Source organism: Macaca nemestrina, chromosome 10 (genome assembly GCF_043159975.1).
Source record: "Macaca nemestrina isolate mMacNem1 chromosome 10, mMacNem.hap1, whole genome shotgun sequence".
NCBI classification, from domain to species: Eukaryota; Metazoa; Chordata; class Mammalia; order Primates; family Cercopithecidae; genus Macaca; species Macaca nemestrina.
In genome coordinates, this window is record NC_092134.1 from 27123930 (window position 1) to 27146711 (window position 22782).

General features: G+C 46.5%; 1 protein-coding gene across 1 annotated transcript in view; it reads left to right on the forward strand.

Moving 5' to 3' along the window:
• The window catches only part of LOC105497695 (NUAK family kinase 1), a 76509-nt gene that overhangs the window by 5454 nt on the left and 48273 nt on the right, over positions 1–22782 (forward strand). The gene's annotated exons all lie outside the window — the stretch shown is intronic.

The window sequence follows — 22782 nt, forward strand, 5'->3', positions numbered from 1 at the left end:
CACATAGGGAGGTGAGGTAACTTGCCAAGGGTCAGACAGCTGGATGGTGTCTGACCAGTTTCCAAACGAGTTTGTTTGGAAACCTGTTGCTGCTAGAGGAATTGAGAACCTTCCTTAATGTTGCACAGCTGGTGACCTCTGGATTTGGGTGCGGTTCTTTGCTAATGGTGCCAGAAGAGCAGCCATGGGGTGATCCCCCACCCTTCCGGAAGGGGATCTAGAGGAGGGGCCAGGGCATACTGTGGGATTAGAAAGTGTTCTCCAGCTAATGGGAGGACAAGTGCTATTGAAAATAACCCTTGATTTGGGTTTCAGATGATTGAAATGTGAGGCTTTCCAAGGCATTCATTCACTTGTGTTTGGGGGAAGGTGAATATTCCAGGTGACTTGGAATGCAAGGTTTGTGCTGGGACACAATGGGAGGGCAGGATTAGTAAGGTAGGATGGGGGTAATAATAATAATTGATGCTAATGCAAATAATAGCAACTAATACTTCTTGAGTGCTTGTAACATGCTAGGTGCATGTTAACTGATTTAATCCTCATAACAATTCTGCTATCATCCCATTTTCCAGATGAAGAACCTGAAGTCCCAGAGATGTTAACTAGCTTGCTCAAGGTCACAGGCAGCAGCAGAGCCAGGCCTGGACCCGGGCAATGTGAATGCAGAGACCTTGACCTTAACTCTCCCTCTAGAGGTGTCTGAGCTGGGTTCTGATCACAGTGGGCCTTGAGCCCATCAGTTTGGTGTGCTGGCTTGGAGCAGGGAGTTTTTGCAAGAGTTGAGTTGGGAAGATAAGAATCAGAGCCAAGTTAGGGAGATGAGATTTGCCTGCTTCTGGTGAGCCATCTGTTTTTTGGTCTGTTTGTTGGACCTGGAGGAGCTTGTTTTAATGAATCAGGTCAGGGAGCTCTTCACCTGGACACACACAGAGTTCTTTGTTTCCCAAGCAGCCTCAGACCCTGGAGTCCCTAGGGGGCTTTGAGGGGTAAGCGGGTTCACTTCCCTGCCTGTAGACAAAAATGCCCCCACACCATGCCAGTATGTGTTGATCTTGCTTCCTCCTGGGAAGCAGCAGGAGATAAGGGTTTGAGTCAAGGTATCTTGTGTGTCGCTGTGTCCCGTGTGTCTTGAATCCATCCTGCATAGCTACTTATTGTCAATGCCTCGCGTGGTGCCAAGCACATAGTAGGTCCTCAACAGAGGCTTGTAGGATGGAACTGAAGTGAATACATTGAGTGAGAGAATATCTTGGGAGATGTAGAAGTTGTACGTTATCTTTCCAGACCTCAAGGAACTTCAGCTTTGTAGGTAAGGAAAGACAATGGTTGGAAATGAATGGCAGGTTACAGAGTAAAGTCTGAAAAGACAGGCAGACCCTTCTCTGCACGAATTCCCCTTCTGTTACGTTTGCACATGCATTTGTTAGGGAGAGACGTATATCCAGGGTTTGTCAGGTTTCTGGCTGTGGCTTCCTGTCCTCAGTGGCTCCAGAGTCAGACAGCAGAAGTCTCATTTGTCTTTCCCACATGAAAGTCCTGGAGCATCTGTAAGTTATGATTTGTGAAGTATCTGCTTTAAAGCAGAATGCATTTATCATCGTACTGGCCCAGACGACATTGTAGAGCACAGGAATGAGAGGATCCCAGGCCTCAGAGTAGGAGGGGCCGGGCCAGATGACCCACCGTGAATGGAGTCTGGCTGAATTGATAAAATTCCCTGGAAACAGCCCAGGAGCAGCCAGATGTTGGCTTTACAGTGAAACTCTTCGGTAAACTTTTAACTGCATGTGAAAACCAGGGCTGGGCAGTTCCACTTCTAGGTTTACCCAGGAGAAATGCAAACATATGTCCACACAGAAACTTATACACAAACGTCCATAGAGCATTATTATTAATAAAAGCCCCAAAGTGGAAGGAACTGATGAATGGATAAATAAAATGTGGCACGTCCATTTCATTTGTGCAATATTATTTATGATCTATTCTATAATTTTATTTATGGAATATTTTTGGACTGTTATTCAGCAGTAAAAAGAAATGAAGTACTTAATACATGCGACAGCATGGATGAGCCTTGAAAACATTATGCACAGTGAAGGAAGCCAGACACAAAAGGCCACAGATTCCATTTGTATGTAATGTCCACAAGAGACAGATCCATACAGACAGAGTGTAGATGAGTGGGCCTGGGGGTGGGGCTGGGAGTAAATGGGGAGTAGCTGCTAATGGGTATGGAGTTTTTTGGGGGATGCTGAAAATGTTCTAAAATTGTGATGATGGTTGCACCACTCTGAATGTACTAAAAAACCCTGAATTGTGCACTTTAAATGGGTGAATTGTATAATATGTGAATTACTTTCAATAAAGCTGGTAATAACTTTAAAAAGGAGGGTACAGGATGGAGAGTGGGAAAGGGGTGGAAGCCTGTATCTCTCAGGCCTCTAAGATTGCAACCTCTGGTTCCACAGAAATCTCACACTCATTTTGTGAAAGAAGCGAAGACAATATCCTGCCAACCATGGTCAACATACAGAGCCCCAGGGCCAGGCTGCCTGTGTCCATATGCCAGCCCACCCCTTAATAGCTGTGTGACCTTGGGCTAGTTACTAATTTTTAACCTCTGGATTCTTTGCTGTGGCTCACGATAGTTCTTCTTTTATGGATTGTTGAGAGGAAGCACCAAAGTGACATAGCTAAGCCTTTTGCCTGGTGCCTGGCATGCAGTAGGTGCACAATAGATGCAGCCAGGGCCATTGCTACTCTACAAGGCACCTTGACGCTAATTTTAAAAAGGCCTCCTCTAGGTGGATACATACGAAAAGGCTTCTGTCCTGGCCAGAAGCAGCCCCTCTCTGACTAGTGGCTCTGTGAGAACGACGTGGGCTGGGGCCCATTCACCTGTGCATTGGCTGGTGCCTTGTACGTGTGTGATCTGCACATCCCTGCTTGGCAGCCCTGGTGGTAGCTTGCTTTCTTCTTCTTCTTAGCTACCACTTGTCAATACTCTGTGGCTGAAGCTTCCCCATAAAAAAGATATAACATCCCCATATTGGGGCTCAACACACCTGCTCTTCTTTTCAATCTTGCAATAAACCAGATAGATGTATTTAATATGTGCTTATTTAATATGTCCAGCACCATAGGGACTTTCAGAGGAGGATATTACAAGTCCTGCCACTGAGATACCTCGAATTTAGTTGGGGCTATTAGATTCAGACATCTGGAATAATCTGAGAACAATGCAATAATCTGAGTATAGAAATGAGGTGTCGAGGCCGGGTGCGTTGGTTCACGCCTGCAATCCCCGGACTTGGGGAGGCCGAGGCGGGTGGATCACCGGAGGTCAGGAGTTTGAGACCAGCCTGGCCAACATGGTGAAACCCCATCTCTACTAAAAGTATAAAAATGCGCCAGACATGGTGGCGCATGCCTGTAATCCCAGCTACGCGGGAGGCTGAGGCAGGAGAATCGCTTGCACCTGTGAGGCAGAGGTTACAGTGAGTCAAGATTGTGCCACTGCACTCCAGTCTGGGTGACAGAGGCAGACTCCATCTCAAAAAAAAAAAAAAAAAAAAAAAAAAAAAGAAAAAGAAAAAAGGAATGAGGTGTGGAAGAAGAAATCCCAGCTGTCAAATCAGACAGACTTGGGTTCAAATTCTGTCCTGCTAGCCAGGAGCTAGATGGTCCCAGGTAAGCTGCTCATTTTCTCTGGCTTCTGTTTACTCATCTGGAAAATGCAGCTATGAAATATCCTACCAAGTGTGAAATATCCTACCGAGTGAGATTGCCATCAGAAATAGGATTTGGAAGCTTCCAGCACAGAGCCTGGTGCATAGTAGGTTCTTGAAAACTAGAGCTAATATTACTGTTTCAGGGAGAAGTGCTAGGGTGGAGTACCCAGTGACCTTCTTATCTTGGCTCATGGCTCTTCATGCTTAAAATCCTCCCATGGGTTGCATGGGAACCAAAGTCTGAATTTACCATGTCCTTCGAGGCTCCTGCTTGGGTCTTCAGACCACCACTTCCTTACTCCTTTGTTTCAGCCCCGTGTCTTGTGTCCTTCTGAGCACATGGAGAGTGTGTGTTGGACTATGTGTAGGCTCCATTCTTCCTTGTCTATTAGAAAGGCAGCAGGGCTGCTGTCTGTCTCACTCGTCACTGCAGCCCAGCCTGTAGCCCAGTGCTAGGCATCTAGTGGGTGCTCAGTAAGAATGAATGAATGATCGAATGAACAATTGCGGGAAGAAGCACCAGCAATCCTGAGAAGGGAGAGTTCTGTGAAGGCAGGAGTCATCAGGGAAGGCCCTGGGGCTCCATCCTCCTCCTTGTCTGGATCACGCCTCCCCTTAGCATTGTGTGCACAGCATTGCCCGGTGCTTCTCAGTGACAGCTCTGCACCGCAGCTGGAGAGGCGGCTCAAGCCCATCCCAAAACCCATTCCCCACCCTTGGAGGCTGCTCCAGGTGGGTAGTTTTTCAGCTCTCAGTAGCCTCCTTGGGCTACTCCCACACTGGCCCGGCTTCCTTCAGAGAGTCCAGCCCTCCATCTGAGAAGCCCGGGTAATCAGCTCTGCAGAGCCTGCAAGGTTTAGATGCAAAATGCGTCTGCAAGGTTTTCAAAACATTTCTTTCTGGATTGTAAATCAAGTACTTTAAGAATGGTAAACCGGCTGGGGTGCGGAGTTAATGTATGTCTTGAAAAAACACCATCATGATTTGCCTTTTAAATTTGAGAAAAGAATTCCACTTCGCTTAGTTTCATTAGAGATATTGAGATTTCCAGGGGGAAGTGCTAAGAGGAGGCTGTGGTAGGTGTTAGCTCCTTCCTTGGAAGGGCGGGGAATGGTGAATGGCTTAGGGCTCAACTTTCATCTATTTGGCTGAAGGGCAATTTCCGTGTTTAAAAAAGGTAGCCGCTGCTTCTCTTAGTATCTCCAGTGGGACCCCATTCACTTCTGCCTGTGTCAGGCTCCCATTATTCATGTGGCTCAAGGGCCACAAAGATGCTCGATTGCAGCAGGTTCAAATGAAGCCTTGCTGGCTGCTGCCATTTCACCATGAACTAGGCTCAGCTCATGTGCGGTTCACCTCAACTGCCAAAGGTCACTCCTATCCCAGTCTTCTACAGGATCATGGAAGGGAAGTGGACCGTCCAATCTACACATTGAAAAGGGAAGCGGGCATGGTGGCTCATTCCTGTAATCCCAGCACTTTGAGAGGCCGAGGTGGGTGGATTACTTGAGGTCAGGAGTTTGAGACTAGCCTGACCAACATGGCGAAACCCCGTCTCTACTAAAAATACAAAATTAGCCAGGCACGGTGGCGCACACCAGTACTACTGGTGGCGCAACTACTCAGTAGGCTGAGGCAGGAGAATCACTTGAACCTGGGAGGCGGAGGTTGCAGTGAGCCGAGATCATACCTCTGCACTCCAGCCTAGGCAACAGAATGAGTCTCTGCATAAAAAAAAAAAAAAAAAGAAAGAAGAAGAAGAAGAAGAAAAGAGAGAATCTGGAGAAGAAAAAGAAAAGAGATAATCTAGAGCTAGGCTTCCTGGATTTGAAAGAACGTGAACCTCCTGTGTAACCTTGAGATAGTCAGCTGTGACTCGATTTCTTCATCTGTGAAATGGGAGTTGCAGGGTTAACAAATTGTATGTCGAGTTCTTGGAAAAGTGTGTTGCCAACAGTGAATGGTCTGTAAATCTAAGTTTTGGAAGGAGGACTCTTTGGAAAGGCAAGATGGGGTCTCTGCCATGTCTGTCCCTGCAGCAGCCTGGGCTCGGGGCATTGCACACAGTAGGTGCCGCTTTGTCGAGCACGCTTGCTTCACTTGTAAATTGAGGGGCTGAGACAAAAATGTCCTTAAGGGTTCCTTCCAGCCCATAGGAAGAGATCCTAGGATTCCCTGACAGCCTTCATTTCCTGTTGCTTGTTTTTTGGCAGAAGGACTCCTTGCTGGGGAAAGCGGAAGTATCTTCCATTCTCATACCCACTTTGCAAGTGTACGGAGACTCTCCCTATGTAGATTGTCAGTCTACGTTTAGGGAGGTCTGCTCACCTTCCCTGCTCTCTGGTTCTGTGGGATGTGAATGCATTCTGTTCAGCTCCAGGCAGCCAGGGCTTTCTTAAACATGTGTATGAGGTGGCTTCTGAACTAGACTCTATGTGAGACAGAAAATGTTCACCCATGCTGGGTGTGGTTGCTCCTGCCTGTAATCCCACACTTTGGGAGGCCAAGGCAGGGGGATCGCTTGAGGCCAGGAGCTCTAGACCAGCCTAGTCAACACAGTGAGACTCCTCTGTCTCTATGAAAAAATTAAAAAGTTAGCCGGGCATGGTGGCCTGCCCCTGTAGTCCTGGCTACTTGGGGGGCCAAGATGGGAGGATTGCTTGAGCCCAGGAGTTGGAGGCCACAGTAATCTATGATCATGCCACCGCACTCCAGCCTGAGCGAGAAGTTGTCTCAAATAAAAGAAAAGAAAAGGAAAAAAAAAAAAAAGAAAGTGCTCATCCTCAAAGAACCTCTCAGTTTTGTCATCTGTAAAATGGGCTGGTAATAGAACTGAACTCCTAGGTCGTCACAAGGACTCATGGGCCACACACATGCTGAGAACAGTGCCTGACATGAAGCCAGTTGTCAAGCAGTGTTATTTGTTGTTATTTGTGATTCAGAGGAGGGTAAGCTCATGTTCTGCTGGGCTGCTCAGAAGAATCTTTGCTCATTCCTTAAATGTTTAGACTTTAAAGGGACTTTGCTTTTGGTCCCAGTGAGGCCAGAGGCTCGTGGCTGCCTCTGCTCTCAGGATCTCTCTGGGGACACCACTTAGTCTTCCCAAGGCTGTAGCAGTGATTGGGCACATTGAGCACGCGGGAGAGCTTGGCTTCTTGATCCTGGGTGACAGGTAGGCTAGAGGCAAGATTCCAGGGATGAGGAAAAGACTTAAGAGAGCCCTGTCCCCAGGGGAAGGGATGTTTTTGCAGTCTCACTTAAAGGGAAGACGTGACTCATATGTTTGCTACTCTTTCATCCTTGATGATGAACAAATAAAGCTAACCTTTACTGAGCACTTTATTTGCCAGGCCCTGTGCTGAGTGCATTGCCCGTGTCATCTCGCCGAACTCTTAGAACCATTCTATGAGATAGATGCTGTCACCTGACTTTGCCCAGAGGTAACTGAGGCCCAGGGCCCCACTGTTTGTAATTTGGGGATGATGGCAGGAAGGCAACCCATGTCTGTCTGAGCTTGAAATTATGAGCCTAGACTGCTTCCCAGGAAAGAGTAGAAATAACTGTTAATTTTTCTTGTGGCAGGTGTTCCCTCTGCCTCTCTCAGGTAGCTGGTTTAAAAATATTTATTCGAATAGCACTGTGCTAGGCACAGGGGGAGGCAACAGAGAGTAAGATATTGCCCCAATGAGTTCACCCACCTCTTGCTTCTAGAGTGTACATCTAACCCTGGCATTTGAAGATCCTCAGTCTTTGTGGTCCACATTTATCCCTCCTTGCTGGTCCTTTTAAGGAGACTGATTTCTTGTTGTATTTTTTTTTTCTTCTTTAATCTCTCAGAATGTTATTACTTTCTATCAAACACATCCGTTAGGCAGCCTGGGCTTTCTCAGTATCAATTAAGACAGATACCAGCAAACCTTAGAAGCTCTCAGTGGTCCTTGAGGCAAGATAATTACCTTGTGTGATTCTTAGTAGATTTGGAAGTGAACGCTTTCTTTTATTAGCAGAAGCCATGCAGGGAGGAGGCTAATGGTCTGTTTCTCTGGTGAGCTCAAAGCCCAGCCGTGAACGTGTTTGCCTGGAGAGACAGGGCAGTGACGTGCTTGCTGCCCTGAGGAGAACCTCATTTTGCATCTTCCTCATGGTTTGTGGGTATCTGTTTTTCAGGCAGGACCAAATGGAATACTGAGGGAGGAAGCGAATGAGTGTGTGGGCGTGAAGCAGGTAGTAGAGATCCTAGAGAGGAGAAAAATGAAGTGGAAGTCTCCACTTACTTTGTTGTGCAGGAAGGCCCAGGGCAGAGGGAGCATCCTTCCCCTAACAACCCTAATAGCAGGAATCATTGAGTGATCAGTGTGCACCAGGCACTATTCTAACTATTTCCCACTTTTTCACCTTCAAACCTGTATTATTATCACATTCATTTTGTAGATGAGGAAGCAGAGGCTTAGAGGAAGTCCAACCGCTTGCCCAAAGTCTCAGAGCCGGGATCACAGGATGTAGGGCTGGACCGTCTGACTTCAGCGTTCGCGATTACAACCACTGTTGGAGCCGGACTTAAAGCACAGAGAAGTTGCCTCCGTGCTTGGGAAAATAGCAGTGTGAAGAACTTAATTTCATGATCCCAGTCGCTCTACGTCTTACTCATTTATTTCCTCCCAGCGCCTAGTTCAGTGCCTGGCACGCAGTCAGAATGCAATAAATATTTGTCGAATGGCTGTGGACTGTTATGAGTCTGGGTATGTTGGGCGACTTGACTGCTGGTTCCACACAACTTAAGCTGTGTGACCTTGGGCAAGACATGTCCCTCCATGGCTTCAGCTAACTTATCTGTAAGATGAGCGCTCTGGGCCAGATTTTTGTTTTAGAATTTGTTATCCATTCAACAGATATTTATTTATTTATTTATTTATTGAGATGGAGTCTGGCTCTGTCGCCCAGGTGGGAGTGCAGTGGTGTGATCTTGGCTCATTGCAACCTCCACCTCCCGGGTTCAAGCAATTCTCCTGCCTCAGCCTCCCGAGTAGCTGGGACTACAGGTGTGCACCACCACACCTAGCTGACTTTTGTATTTTTTAGTAGAGACGGGGCACAGGCTGGTCTCGAACTCCTAACCTCAGGTGATCCACCTGCCTTAGCCTCCTAATGTGCTGGGGTTATGGTCACGAACCACCACACCTGGCCATTTAACAGATATTTATTGATTACGTTCTTTGTGTGAGATACCACTCTAGATGGTAGGGAGACAGCCATTGTGAGACAGATGACGTTTCTGCTCCCTTCCTTGCAGCTTACATTCAAGCCCCTTCTAGAAACTGCATTTTATGAATCTTCATGCCTTGCGCCAAAATTGTTTCAAAGTGGCAGTTGCTGGATTCTCTTCTGTTTGTCTTCCTCTACTAAAAGGCAAGCTCCACCAGGCCAGGGGTTTTCATCAGTTTTGCCTACTGATGTACCCCAAGTGCCTAGAACAGTGCTTGGCAAGTAAATATTGCTGATACGCATGCATGAATGATTGCAGTATCTCCTCTGCTAATGAGATCTCAGGATATAAAAATTCTAGGGCTGAAGCCTAAGAAAAAAATTAAGGAGCAAAAATCCAATTTTCCGGGAAAAAAAATCCCATTTTCCAGGAAAAACACTGCCTTTATAAAGGCAAGAACAGTTAAGATTGGGATGGTTTGTTATTATTCCTGCTAGTTGAGGGATCGGGGAGTCAGGCAGGATTCCTTACTTTTTCATCTGGTGATGCTTTTTGCAAACCGCAGAGAAAACAAAACAAAAACAAAAACTCTTCCTTTCCCCCAACCCCTCTGCTTCAAGCAGAAAAAGCACTTGCTTCTTAAAACAGCTCATGAAGGAAAAAATTATAATGAATATTTTGTATTTCTCTGGTGGCGGCACAGTCTGAATTCCATTCAGCCCCACAGTGAGTTCTAATTTTATGAAATGTTTGGATTAGCCACCAATTTTCCGGTGGAATTTAGGAGGCTTGTAATCGTGCTTACGCTTAAAGCGAAGAAATCTCATAAAATCCTTGCAGTGTCTCGGGCCCAGTGGGATGTTGTAGCCAAGGACAAAATGACCATCAGCAGAATGACGGGAGGAAAGAGCTCTCTTTGGCAGCTGTGGCCTGGCTTTGCAGATGATGGTGTGATCCTGAGCTGCAGTCTCTGGGGCTTGGCTGGGCTGCATACCATTTTCAACTGCTCATGGGCTGTAAAAATTCCAGCCCAAGCACAATGCCTCGTACCTGACCTTGTTCTTTCAATTCCCAGAGCCAGAGAACATTAGGGCATCTGGTAATTGGGTGAGAGGCATTTGATATAGCACATGGTGCTCTGTCTTCCCCTCCTTATAGCTCATATTACCTTGTGTTGTAATTTCCAGCTCACATATCTGCCTCTTTGCCTCTTGACCTACACTGTCTGATAGGGTCACATATGGCTATTAAAGTTAAAATTAATTATAATTAAATTAAATAAAACATTCAGTTCCTCGGTGGCACCAGGCACATTTTAAGTGCCCAGTAGCCCCATGTGGCTAGTGGCTATCATGGGATGTTGCAGAATAGATCATTTCCATTATCATAGAAAGTTCTGCTGGGCAGGACTAGTGCTGCTGTAGACACTGGGTTGAATGAGGATGTGGCACACACTTGGCCCCTTACCTTGCTTTATTAGCTCCACAGCACGCATTATGATCTATAAAGTATTATATTTCTGAGCAACCTCGTTCATCACATTTGTTGTATCTCCAGTGTCTAGAACAGTTTCTGGTATGCACTAAACACCCAGTAACGATTTTTAGAATGAATGAAATTGCCTGAATCAGCATTGCTTTGCATGAGCCTAACACATAATGGGCCTGCAAACAAATGGAACACATACTTCTAGAGTTGAAACCATGGAGTGGATTCATCTGATATTTGTCAAGCATGGACTACAGGCTGGGTGCTATGCGAGGCTCCGGGTATATAGTGATGAGCAAACAGACATAGATGCTTTAGGTAAGGAGCTTATTCAATCCAGTGGCTCTTAAATTTTCAGGGATATGGGAGTCTCCTAGGTGCACCTGTTAAAATATGCCATCCTTGTCACTGACCTCAGAGAGTCTGATTCTGATTCAACAGGGTTGGGGTGGGACTTAGGGACACCTGAGTATCTTCTGCATTTTAACGAAGCAACTGAAGTGAATGTGATGGGGGAAGTCCATATGTTATTTTGAGAACACAGCTCTGGACAACAGGAAGCTAGCTGCTGTATTCATTTGGGGATACACCACACCATTTTCTGTAGTCTATACCTTCTCTTGTGATAAATGGAGGGCTCCTATTTGGACCTGAAACTTGAGGTCTCTTTCTTGTTATCCAATCATGGAGTAATAATAGTGGCAAACAATTACATAGCAGCAATTACTTGCCAGGCAGTAGTCTAAGCATGTCAGTCACTGACCTGAATTCATCCCCATGGTAACCCTAAGAGGTGAACACCATTATCATCCCCATTTTTCAGATGGATAAACAGGCACAGAAAATTAAGTCACTTGCCCATGTTTATACTCCTTGTAAGATCTGAAAATCCTGAACTGCTGTGATACTGCTGCTCGTGGCCACTGGACTTGGGGCAGCTGCCTCCTGAATGCCCAGTGTGCCTTTTTATCCTTTTCTGCTAGTTGCTTGGAATCAAAGTTCTGGTATACTTATGAAATGCCTGTTTAGGGGATTACCACGTGTGGATGTTATGAGCACTGTTGGTCTACAAATGTCTACCTCTGCCCCCAAGGAGCTTAACTATTCAATGGCCATTCTCTTGGGCCTACTGTGCAGCAGCCCTGTGTCATACACCCAGGCATAAGACTTCACCTGGTCTGATGGAGGAGGCAGAAGCACAGGCAAAGAGTTTCTGAGAAAGTGTCACACACAAGATAGATTTTCTTCTAGACGGGAAAAGCAAAGCAAATCTTTAAGATTGGATTTTCCTCTCTTTTGCTGCTTGTGACTCAGGTTTTACATAGTTTTGCTGTTTCACCCAATAGGGGTGTGTGTGTGTGTGTGTGTGTGTGTGTGTGTGTAGGGATCCACCACCCCATTCTGTCAGCAGTGTCATTCATACCTGCTTTTCAGGAAGGATGTACCTCCCTCCCCACCCCCACTTTTTTTCCCCAAGACAGGGTCTCGCTCTGTACCCCAGGCTGGAATGCAGCGGAAAATCTGGGCTCACTATAACCTCTGCCTCCCAGGTTCAAGTGATTCCAGTGCCTCAGCCACTCAAGTAGCTGGGATTACAGGTACCTGCCACCACGCCTGGCTAATATTTGTATTTTTAGTAGAGATGGGGTTTTACCATGTTGGCCAGGCTGGTCTTGAATGCCTGACCTCAAGTGATCTGCTGGCCTTGGCTTCCCAAAGTGCTGAGATTACAGGTGTGGGCTACCACGCCCAGCCTCCCACCCTTTTTGAACCACTTAGAAAGGCAAGAGACCCCTTAGAACTGAGAGCTGCTTAGAACTCCTATCCCACATGGGAATACCTTGAAAAGAGAAACATGAAATGAGGAGGGGTTAACATTTAGAAACCACCTTGTGTGTGCCTTCTGCAAGGTACACTAGATGAGGCAGTTTACATACGTTATCTTGTACGATTTTCACAGCAACACTGTGATGGGGAGTGATGATCATCCTCACTTTAGGGTTAAAAGAAACCGATGCTCAGACAGAGTGGCTGATCTGCTCAAGAAAGCAAGATGGCATTGGAGTTAAAAACTCGGGTCTACCTGACCCCACTGTGGGTTCTTTCCACTATGCGGCTACTAGTTCTCAGGCCTGGCTGAGCATGAGAATCACCTGGGATCTTTTCAAAACACTGACGTCTGGACTTTTCCCCAGGCTAACCAAAGGAGGCTGTCTGGGGAAGGAACCCGAGTATCAGTGACCTACCTGTAGGTCACTGTAATGCACTGCTAGGGCTGAGAGCCACTGGCTAGAGCGTACTGACAGCAGAGGTTCAAGGGTCTGCTCTCCTGAAGGTGTCCCCATCCATGCCTGGTCAAGCTGGAACCTTGCTCACAGGAAGGTGAGCCCCCTCCTCCATCCTCGCCCCTGTGGGACTGGTGTGTCCGAAGCCATTGCACTGGACCTGGGCCGAGACCTCTTGCTATCTTGCATCATAGGCTGCCTGTAAATCAGCAGCTGGCTTGTTTTCTTTTAGGCCCCAGTTGTAGTGACCTTTGACTGTCTGTTTATTTCAGGGAAATAATTCCATCCTGCGAAATCAATTCCCTGGGGGCTACAGAAGTACATTTGGAGGGACTTCTGTTAGTGGGGTGACCTGAAATGGCTTCTCAGAAGAGACGACAGCTGCTGTTTTTCTCCCAGCCCCCTTCTCACTTTGCCCCCGACATTATTCTCTGAGTCTCAGATTTTGAAGTTCTCATTGTGGTGTTTGTATTTGAACACACCTCTGCATAAGGTCTGTTTGTTATTATTATACTAATAAAGATGATAAGAACAGCCAGTGTTTTTGGAGCATATACTGGATGTTGGGCACAATATTGGGCATTTTCTGTATGCCATCTCACATCACTTTGTCTTTTCTTGGCAATGATGAGGGCAAATCTAAGTCTGAAATTGGACTTCTTATCCTTAGCAGAGGGCCAGTTGCAGTGGTACTGTAAGTTTCTGGTCGTGTTGGAGGCCGTGGTCTGTAGAGACTGCCGTACTGGAAGCGGTAGACTTGGCTGAGATGAGGGTGGGTAGTTGGCTCATTGTGTGGACCGGTGTGGGAAGAGCGGAGAGTAGCCCAACAGCCCCTAGTGTTCAGCCTGCCGTGAGCCTCAGTCAATGGAATGGAGAACGCTGGTTAATTGGATGCTTTGGTTAAGTGGAAATACTAATAAGTTATAATAGAGTGCTCTAAATATATATTTTTTCCAGACAATTGAAGCTCACCCATTTAAGAGCCAATCCTCTTAAACATTGCAGGCATTTCTTTAGGAACTCTTTCTCATCGGGATGCACACTTTCTTGCCTTCTTAAAACAAAGCTCCTTGAAGGTAATTAAAACCTTTTCTTGATGAGTTTGAGAAAATTCTCCTCGATGGTCCTCTGTACTGTGTTTTGGAGTTCTCATGTCTACTATTTATAGTTTGTGTCTGTCATCTCCCTCATTAACTTTCATTCCTCTTTGTGACCTTTTTAAAAAATAAAATTCTTCTTTTCCCTTAGCGAAAATAGTGCATGCTCAATACTGAAAACTCACCAGATACAGAAAAGTTAAAGATTAAGGGGAAAGTGAGTTGTCATGTCTTGCTTCTGTCAGTGAGGCTGTGTCTCTCAGCTTTCTAATTCCATTTTTTCCAGCTTCCCTACAGATTTTCTGTGACTAAGCTTTCCTCGTAATTGTGTTAGTGGGAAAGCTATGGGTGACCATCTGCAGGGGCTCTGTGCGTGGAATCCATGGCATTTCTTTGAGTGGCGTTTCTAAGGGCTTATTTCCCTTCCCCAAAGTCTTCAGGGCTGAATAGCACTCCAGGCATGAAGTTGTGTTTTCTGGGTAACAGGATGAGCTGCGTTGGGGTAAATAGGGCTGGTTGGGGTCACTCAGTTAGGTTGTGGCTGAACTGGGTCTCTTGACTCAAGGTCAAGTGCATTTCCTATTTTGCTACCTCTTGTGTTTTACACTACAGGTTAAGGGATAGTGGTTTTGGCATAAAGAAGCTATTGCTATATTTGGATAATTAAAACCAGGAAAAACCTACCTGTATCTCAATCATCTATGTTGCTCAGGTGACAGATTTTTAGATTTCTTTTTTGAGGCAGTAAGAAGTAGAATTTAGTCCCCTCGTTAGCATGCGAGACCCAGTCTCTGTTGGAACATCAGTCTTAGATTAATACTGAGATGGACTCAGAAACACACTTGAAAGCAACTTGCATTATTATCCTTACATAGCTTACATTTTATGACCTGCTTAAAGATGCAAGGAGCATAAATCTTGGGAAGGACGGTCTTATTTACTTGTTCGTCTTTTCCACAGATGGGATGCTCACATTAGACCCGGGCTGGCTTCAGATGTCTGCTCCAGGATATTTTAGCTGAACTGTATGAGTCCATTAAACAAATGTAAAAGTTTTTGGGAAAGAAGAGCAGTGTCTCAAACCAAATGTTTTACATGGAGAACATCTGGGGAATATTGGTATTTGTGTGTACAGTACATCAGAAAGCAGCTTGGCAGGGTTCCGCAGGGATGTTTCTGGCCTGTGGTTGCTGGATTTGACAGTTTTGTTGTAAGGGAATGGTTCTTATAAAGTATTGCCATCAAAGCAACGCTTGATCCAGGAAGGAGTGTCCTTGCTTAGCCGCACATTCAAATTGTTCTGATTAGCTCTCCGACCAGACCTTCCATGACATTTGAGCAATCCGCTATCTGAACTAGTTTCCCCCCCCAAGGCTTTACACTCCAGAGAAAGAAAGCATCTCAATGCCAGGGCTAAGAGTGTTTTCTTCCTTAGCACACATTTCCATAGATTTGACAAATGTGGCAACAGGTGTGGTCCAGTGGAAGCAGCATTGGCCATCGGATCTAAGTACCTGGGTTGAAACTTGGGTGGGGCCTTCATGACCTGTGGAAACTTGGGGAGTTCTTGTCGGTTTCTGTTTTCCTCTCCTGCAAAATTTCTAGCCTGTCTTGTGGGGTGGTGGTGGGGGGAATAAAAGAAAGTGGGATGACATCATATCTACAAGTGGGAGGTCATTCATGCAACATGGCATTGCCTCCGTGGATCTGTGGTCTTAGCCACAAGTACAGAGGCCACTTGGACCAGAGTGGAATCTGGGTAGATTGCCCGACTTCAGCAACTTGTAGATATTGGGCCAAGTTGGTGGTAGTGGGTGGATGTGTAAGAAAGGAATAATTCTTATACAAATTAAGACTTACGATAGTCATCGTTTTTGTTAAAATTAAGCTCAACAAATATTTATTGGAATTCTACTACTATAGAGCCAGATCCTTTCCTAGATATTGAGGACACAGAGGGGAACACGGCAGTTCCTGGCTTGCAGTCTCTGCTTGCTATGTCTGGGGCATTGACAATGAATGACCTTCCCTTTTGTTAGGCTGTCATTATATAGCATGGACAGTGACAGGTAAATATTTTGTAGGTGTGAACATTTTTTGGCAGAGAATGCGGCTGCACTTCCTGCACCTTTGTGCAAAGTAGGTCAGTGTTATCCTTAATGAATCCCTCCCCCGAAACGGGACAAAGCTCCACAATAATTTAATATTGCACTTTGTGGTGTTTGAGGAAGTTATTACAAAAATGACGTCTACGTGGGTCCTGAAGACTGCATTTCAACTAGCACCGGTCAAGTGAAATAGGCCCACTTTATGGAGGAGATGACTGAGTGTAAGGCACGCAGTGTGAGAAAGCGGCAGCAGCGACAATGCCTTGGCTCTTTCTGGAAACAGGAAAATGAATAGCTGAGCAAAGTGAGACTCGGTTTTCTGGTTTGAATTGATTCTTATTTAGGAGCGTGAGAAAGACACAGGGATAGAAATGAGGGAGCCATGCATGGAATGACTTCTCAGGAGGCCCCATCTCTGTGTATACACATCATGTGCCTGTGGGCTCCCAAAAGAACACTTTGCTGGGACGGTTCTTGAAACCTTAGAAAGAGCATCTCCAGGGCCAGCTCTAGAGTCGTATGCCTGCCTGTTGGCATGGGAGAGGGTGAAGTATCTTGGTCTCTTTCGAAAGGCATCTGGGAGGTAGGGATAGTCCTCACAGTGAAGTCAGGGTGTTCCTACCAAAAGGAGAGTGAATAGGGGCTGGGTGGGGAGGACCCCCTGTGACTACTGGCCTCTCCCATTGGATGGTAGGCAACTTGAAGGGTAGGTCTAGGTCATGTTCTCTAGGACTGGATCAATGCCTTATCCAGAACAGATTTTCCAAAATTGCTTGCTGTGGAGCTGACTCATTCCCACATCGTTTTAGGGACATGCCTCCCAGCCCCTCCCATACAATTCTGCCTTTTGCCCACCTGGTCCCACAGAAAGCAGCAGGAACACTGATTGATAGGTGTACTTTTGAAGATGGAAGTGGTTTAAATATTAGCTAACAAAAGGACTTCTGGTGGCGACAAGGCAGTGTGGCCTTGATGGGGCCTTCATGTCCAGAGGTTCTGATTCAGCTCGTATTTATGTAACCCCAGAGGGGTTGGGGATGATAGTAATGTGCCAGGCACTGTGCTGATTGCTTTGTCAGTGTGCTTCAGAGGTTAAGAGTATGGTCTTTCGGCATATGGAGACCCAGATCTCCTATTTATTTATGTGCCTTAGGGCATGTTACTTAACTTCCCTCAGACTCAGGTTATATTCATTGAGAAGGCAGAAATAATAATGTTTTTGTAAGAATTTAATGAATGAGAGGTTGAGAGGCTTAACAGAAAGGTACTGAGGGCCTGGCACATAGTGAGGGCTTGATAACTGGTAGTTATTATGATTGCTAGCTGTGATTGTGAATCACCCCCAACCCCTCTGGAGTGGGCACTGTTATTATCTCCATTTGGAAGATGAAGATGTTCAGGCTCAGTGATTTTGGGACAAGAAGGGATTCCACATTTGAAAGGTGAGCAAGTAAAAGAAGGCTCAGGGGCAGGTGGCTGGGGTTTAGGTTGACCAGAATGATCAGATGTCCCACTATGGTTTTCTGTTTGTCAAGGGTCCTTCTTAATACTTGGGTTCCAGCTTTTTTGAATATACCATACATTAGGTGCATGCTCGGTACGGGAGATGCCATGGTGCATAAAACAGAAATGGTTTTCGTGCAAATGAAGCACGAAATGAGCAATGGTGAGCAAGGTTATAAAAGGGGACCCATATCTGCAAAGGGGTCATTGCAGGGGATAGGCCATGTCTGCAGCAGATGGATGCAGAGGAGTTGGTCAACTGAAAATGTTAATGGCAAGGACAGGGTGTGGAGGATCCTGGCAGAGAAAATGGCAGGTGCGTGTCTAGGGGCATGAGCACACTTCCCAACCCAGGGCACAACTTGGGTCTCTGAGATGACCACAGACCCCTGCCTCAGCCTCCTTGAGGGTAGGAACTGAGAGTTGAGTACTGGGCGAGGCTCATCCCCATGCTGGGACGGCAGGAAATGCTCGTCTGGGGTTGAGCACACGCCTCTGAGCTCAGCCTGCGGTTTCTTGGGGCTGTGCATTTGCAATGAGCAAGAGCATCCCAGCAGGCAGGCTTGTGGAGCACTAATGAGGGAGATGACAAGCCTCCCGACGGATCTTGCAATGGGCTAGGGAGCAGGGACCAGCCTGTTAACTCTAGGAATAATGGACAATGAGAGCTTCTCTTGGAAGAAAAAGATGCTTGTGAGGAGATAATGAGAGAGGCCTCAGGGGCTCCTGAGTGCTCTCCAGAGGCTTTAGGGGACAGACGGCAGCCTGCACCGTTGCTCCCACCCTATCCAATAGGTCTTAGACATCCTGATTGCTCTAAATCAGTTTTCTATACAGAAGAGATTCTGTCTGGATAAAAATAACTTCTGCAGAATCTTCTCTTTCACTTTTTTATAAAACCATTCATGATTAAAGTATGAAATAAGATAGAAAATCATGCCTCTTTTTTGCTTGTTATATTTTACCATATTAAGAAATGAAGAAAAGTTTTTTTGGTTCTGCTCACCTGGATCCGCTGAACTCAACTGACTAATTTCCTTTCCCTTTGGAAAACTAATTTTGCTTCTTAGGTCTCTGTGTTCCTAGCTCATTGTCCCCAAGGTTAGTGATTCAGTAGTGGCCTGAAGTTATTTAAAAGCAATGTTTGCAATGAATTAAGAAATAATGGGATGGAAACTTCCCAAGTATGCGTATTCATGGGTGATATTAAATCAGTCTTCAGAAATTGGAGGAAGGTTTGGATAGAACTGAACTGCAAACAGCGTCTCTGGAATAGCTATGTGAAGACAGACAATAGTTGGAGGTGAAATGCACCACGCTGCAACACAGGTCATGATTTGTCAGCACCCTGAAGAGTATCTGCCACTCCCATCTGGGTTTATTAATGATGCAACAGTTCTGGGGACTTGGCTGTGACTGGGGCCAGCCTCCCATGTAAATGTTGAATTTTGTTGTGGCAGTTTCAGCCCTGCTGCTCACTGTGGCTTAGTATTTGCTTAGGAAGGACCCCTTGCTCAGAGTGTTTATCCCTCCTGGAGTGGGAATCAGGACTCTCTTGTTGCAATTCCAGTGCTACCGATAACTTCATGAACTTGGGGCCTGTATGTACTTTAACCTCCCTGGGACTCAGTTTCCCAATCTGTAACATGAGGATATTGGCATAGAACATTCTAAGTCCTTACAGCTCTAACATCCACTGATGATAACAGTGCTCATTTTGGCTTCTGCCATAGGTACTATTTGCCTTCTCTGCCATTCATCATATACACAATCTGCCATGTTGCCACAGCAACCTTGTGAGGTTGGTACCATCATCGTCCTCATTTGCAGGTGAGGAAACTGAGCCGGTGGCATAATCATCCGAGTCCCTCTGCTTATAGGAGTCGCCTTGGCTGAGTTGCTGTGACTGACGACGAGCCCAAGGTGCAGATGCTGGATTTCTTAGTAGTACTAGCTTGGGTTCTTCTGAGTTTGGAGGTTGATAAATAAAAGTTGCAGAACCTTAAGCTTATCCAAGCCTTGTTATAAACAGTGTCAGAGTGATCAGATGCTACTGGTTGAGGCTGTCCAAGTTGTAAGCAACCTCAGCCCTCTGGCCCAGCCCTTTCCCTCCCTCCCCAGGGCAATTGTAACCTGGAAGAAAAACAGTTGCACTTTAGAATTCTGATTTGGTGTTGCATTTGGCTTCAGAGATGTGAAAGTCCAAAAATAAACAGCTGCTTGGCAACTCCAGTCTCAGCTAAGCAGCCTGGCATTTTCAGTCTTTCTTTGAATCTGATATTGCCTGTGTTAGCGTCTCTTGTGTTACCAGAGGCTTTCTCATGCTCTGGGTTGTATGTGTAGACTGTGAAGTAACCCATCCGCACCCAGCTTCCCTGGCCTCACTTCATCCACAGGCCCACCTTGGGCTGGGACTAGGGAGATACCCGTTGGAGGCAAACTTTCCATTTACCAGGGGTGAATTAATTCAAGTCACCGAGCCCCCTCAAGGAAGCCTGTGTTTAATTCCCCTCTGTATAAATGGAAGTTTCATTAATTTCATCAGTCATCTAGTGTGTAACATAACTGCTTCCTGTTTAAGCTACAGAATAATAGATATCGTCAGGGCCACATTTGCCCTGCTTTAAGGTGACTGCCCTCAAACCTCAGAGTGCAGCAGAATCACCTGGGAGGTTGTAAAGAATGCTGAGACCAGGTCTGCCCCCTACCCTGGACACCACCACCTTCATTCACTAGCTCTGGGGTGGGCCCAGGAATCTGCATTTTAGCAATGTTTCCCCTTTCCCCCTAACCAGGGGATCAGAGGCAGGTGATCTGCTCACCACCCTTGGACAGATAGTGCTCTGGAGTCTCTGACTGTCCTTTTCAGGCTGATTTGTGGCTCACTTTTGGCATGCCCACTCAGCACGAACTTTACGGTGGCCTTTTTGCTATTTCTTTGGTTCTTGCCTGGTCAGCCACAGTTTGTATCTTATGTTTACATACCTCGACAGGGAGTGTAAATCTGCCTACTATTTCTTAGTCATTAATTCCACTTCCCTTGTGGCATCACCGCTTGCAATAATGACATTCTTAGCTCAGTCTTTGAAGGGGAGAGGTGTGGGGGTGAGCCTTAGAGACCAAGGAATGACTGTCCCTGTAGATAAAATTGTCCCAGCCCTCTGAGGCCCTCCTGAGCTGGCCCAGGCCCAGTCAAGCACCAATCTGCTTTGTTGTTTATGTTCTGAAAATAGAATGCGTTTTTCATGGCAGGAGAGAAATCGATATAATCACAGGAATCCTCATCTCTTTAATGGAGAATTTTGAGAAATAGAGGTTTGAGAACCAAGTTACAGAGGCTTAAATTTTCAGAACCTCTGATAAGATTGAAGGGCTGATGGGGGCTAGTGAGGGGATGCCACTCTTTAAAGGAAAAGCTCCTAGCTACACATGCCGTGCTCCCTGACTTCAGTGCCTCGCCTCAGAGCCTGCTGATACAACTCTTGGCTTCCAATCCATTTCCTTCTGAAATACATTCATGTAGGACATGAACCAACAGGCCAAAGAGGAAGGGAAGAAGAGGCCCATGGGCCCCAGGCAGAGCTGGCTTGGTTCCCATGGGGCCCGTTGCATCATGGCAACTTGCTGGGGGGTTGTTCTGAGTTGGCCAGGCCCCTCCGTAAAGAGCTGGGGGTCATTTAATTAGGGGCTTTGTTTGCAAGATGGGTGACATCACCGTGGTGACTGTCGTTGGGCAGAGCCTTTCTGAATGAAAGCCACTTGGCGATCCTGGGAGCTTTGGACCGGTGTGGCCTCGGTGGGGCCGTGCCTTGCCCCACACTCTGTCCATCTCCCAGGCAGGAGCAGGACCCCTTTACCCTAGCTTCCAGCTGGGCTTGGCTGCCTGCTCCTGCTGCAGGTGGCCTTTGGGCTCCTAGGTAAGAAGAGATCCCCTGTGCTGCCTCTGACTTCGTGCCCTGCAGCTCCTGTGGAACGTGCCTGGGTATGAGATCACACCTTGTGAATGGCAGGGAAGTTGCCAGCTCGTGTTGCTGGGATTAGGATGCAAACTTGTTCTCACTAAGCGATGCTAATGCCATATTTATGACTGTGTTTCTTCCCTGCTGCTCAGCCCTCCAGTCCCTCCTTTTGGGACCTCACATATGACCCTGTAAAACTTCATCTGCTTGGAGGGGGGTCCATCTCACTAGGTTTAGGGACCCTTTCTGATCCTACAGGAGATTCTGTTCCCTATGATGTTTTCTGTTCATCCCAACTTTATTCATAGCCTTAAAAGTCAGCAGCCTCTGGGCTCAAATTCTAGCTCCACTTTTTTTTTTTTAAACAAACTATGTAACTTTGGGAAATATTTATCTTTCCTGGCTTCAATGTTCTCATCTGCAAAATGGGCTTGTAGGTAGGCTTAAATGAGAAAGTCCACTGGCACGTGGTTAACACCTAAGAAATACTAGTTATTGTTATTATTAAGAATATTGCCATTGATTAAAAAATGTTGAGACATCAGGGTCAAAGACAAAGCACTAAGACCTGGCTTAGTGTGGTCCCTGGGGCTGGCATCACCTGGGACCTTGCTGGAAATGCAGAATCCCAGGCTGGATCCCCAGACCTATGGATTCAGAATCTGCACTTTTACAAGATGCACAGGTGACTCCTATTTGAGAGGCATTTCAAGAATACTCCTTGAAGGCCAGCTTATATCAATGAATGAGCATGCAGGGAGATGGTTGCAAAAGGAGGAGGGCAGGGATTCTCTTGGTTAGAGCCTCGACAACATACCACCTGCCCAGACTCTCTGCCACGCCCCCAAGGCTGGTCCTACACTACACAGGCATCCTCTTGATAAGACACCAGGATACCCTGGGGCTGGCCAGATATTAATTTTAACCTGCTTTTGCCACTGTGCAAATGTGGGGAGGGGGAGGATATGTATAGTGGTGGAGGGGAGCTGAGAGACCTATGATATGATTTGCTGTGGGCTCATTACCCCTTAAATGTGGTTTATAACCACTGCCATTCAGTGAATACTGTGCGCTGGGGCCTTTACTTACCTAGTTTCCACTCCTCACAACAACCCCAAGAAACAGGATTTTCTAACCCCATTTTACAGGTGAGGAAACTGTGACCTGGGAAGTTTGGGCTTGCCTGAGGTTACCCAGCCGATGACAGTCTGAGCATGTACTCTTCCACTCTGCATCCCCCAGCCCTTCCTAGGTCACCAAGCTCTGAACACCCACAGCAGCGAATGTGGGAGAGGATGCCCAGCAGGCCGCAGAGCAGGTGGTTTTTGGTGATTATTCAAAAAAGGAAAAACCTCCAACCCTCAAGAGGAGGCTGTGCCTGAGTTTGCTTCTGAAACAGGCAGGC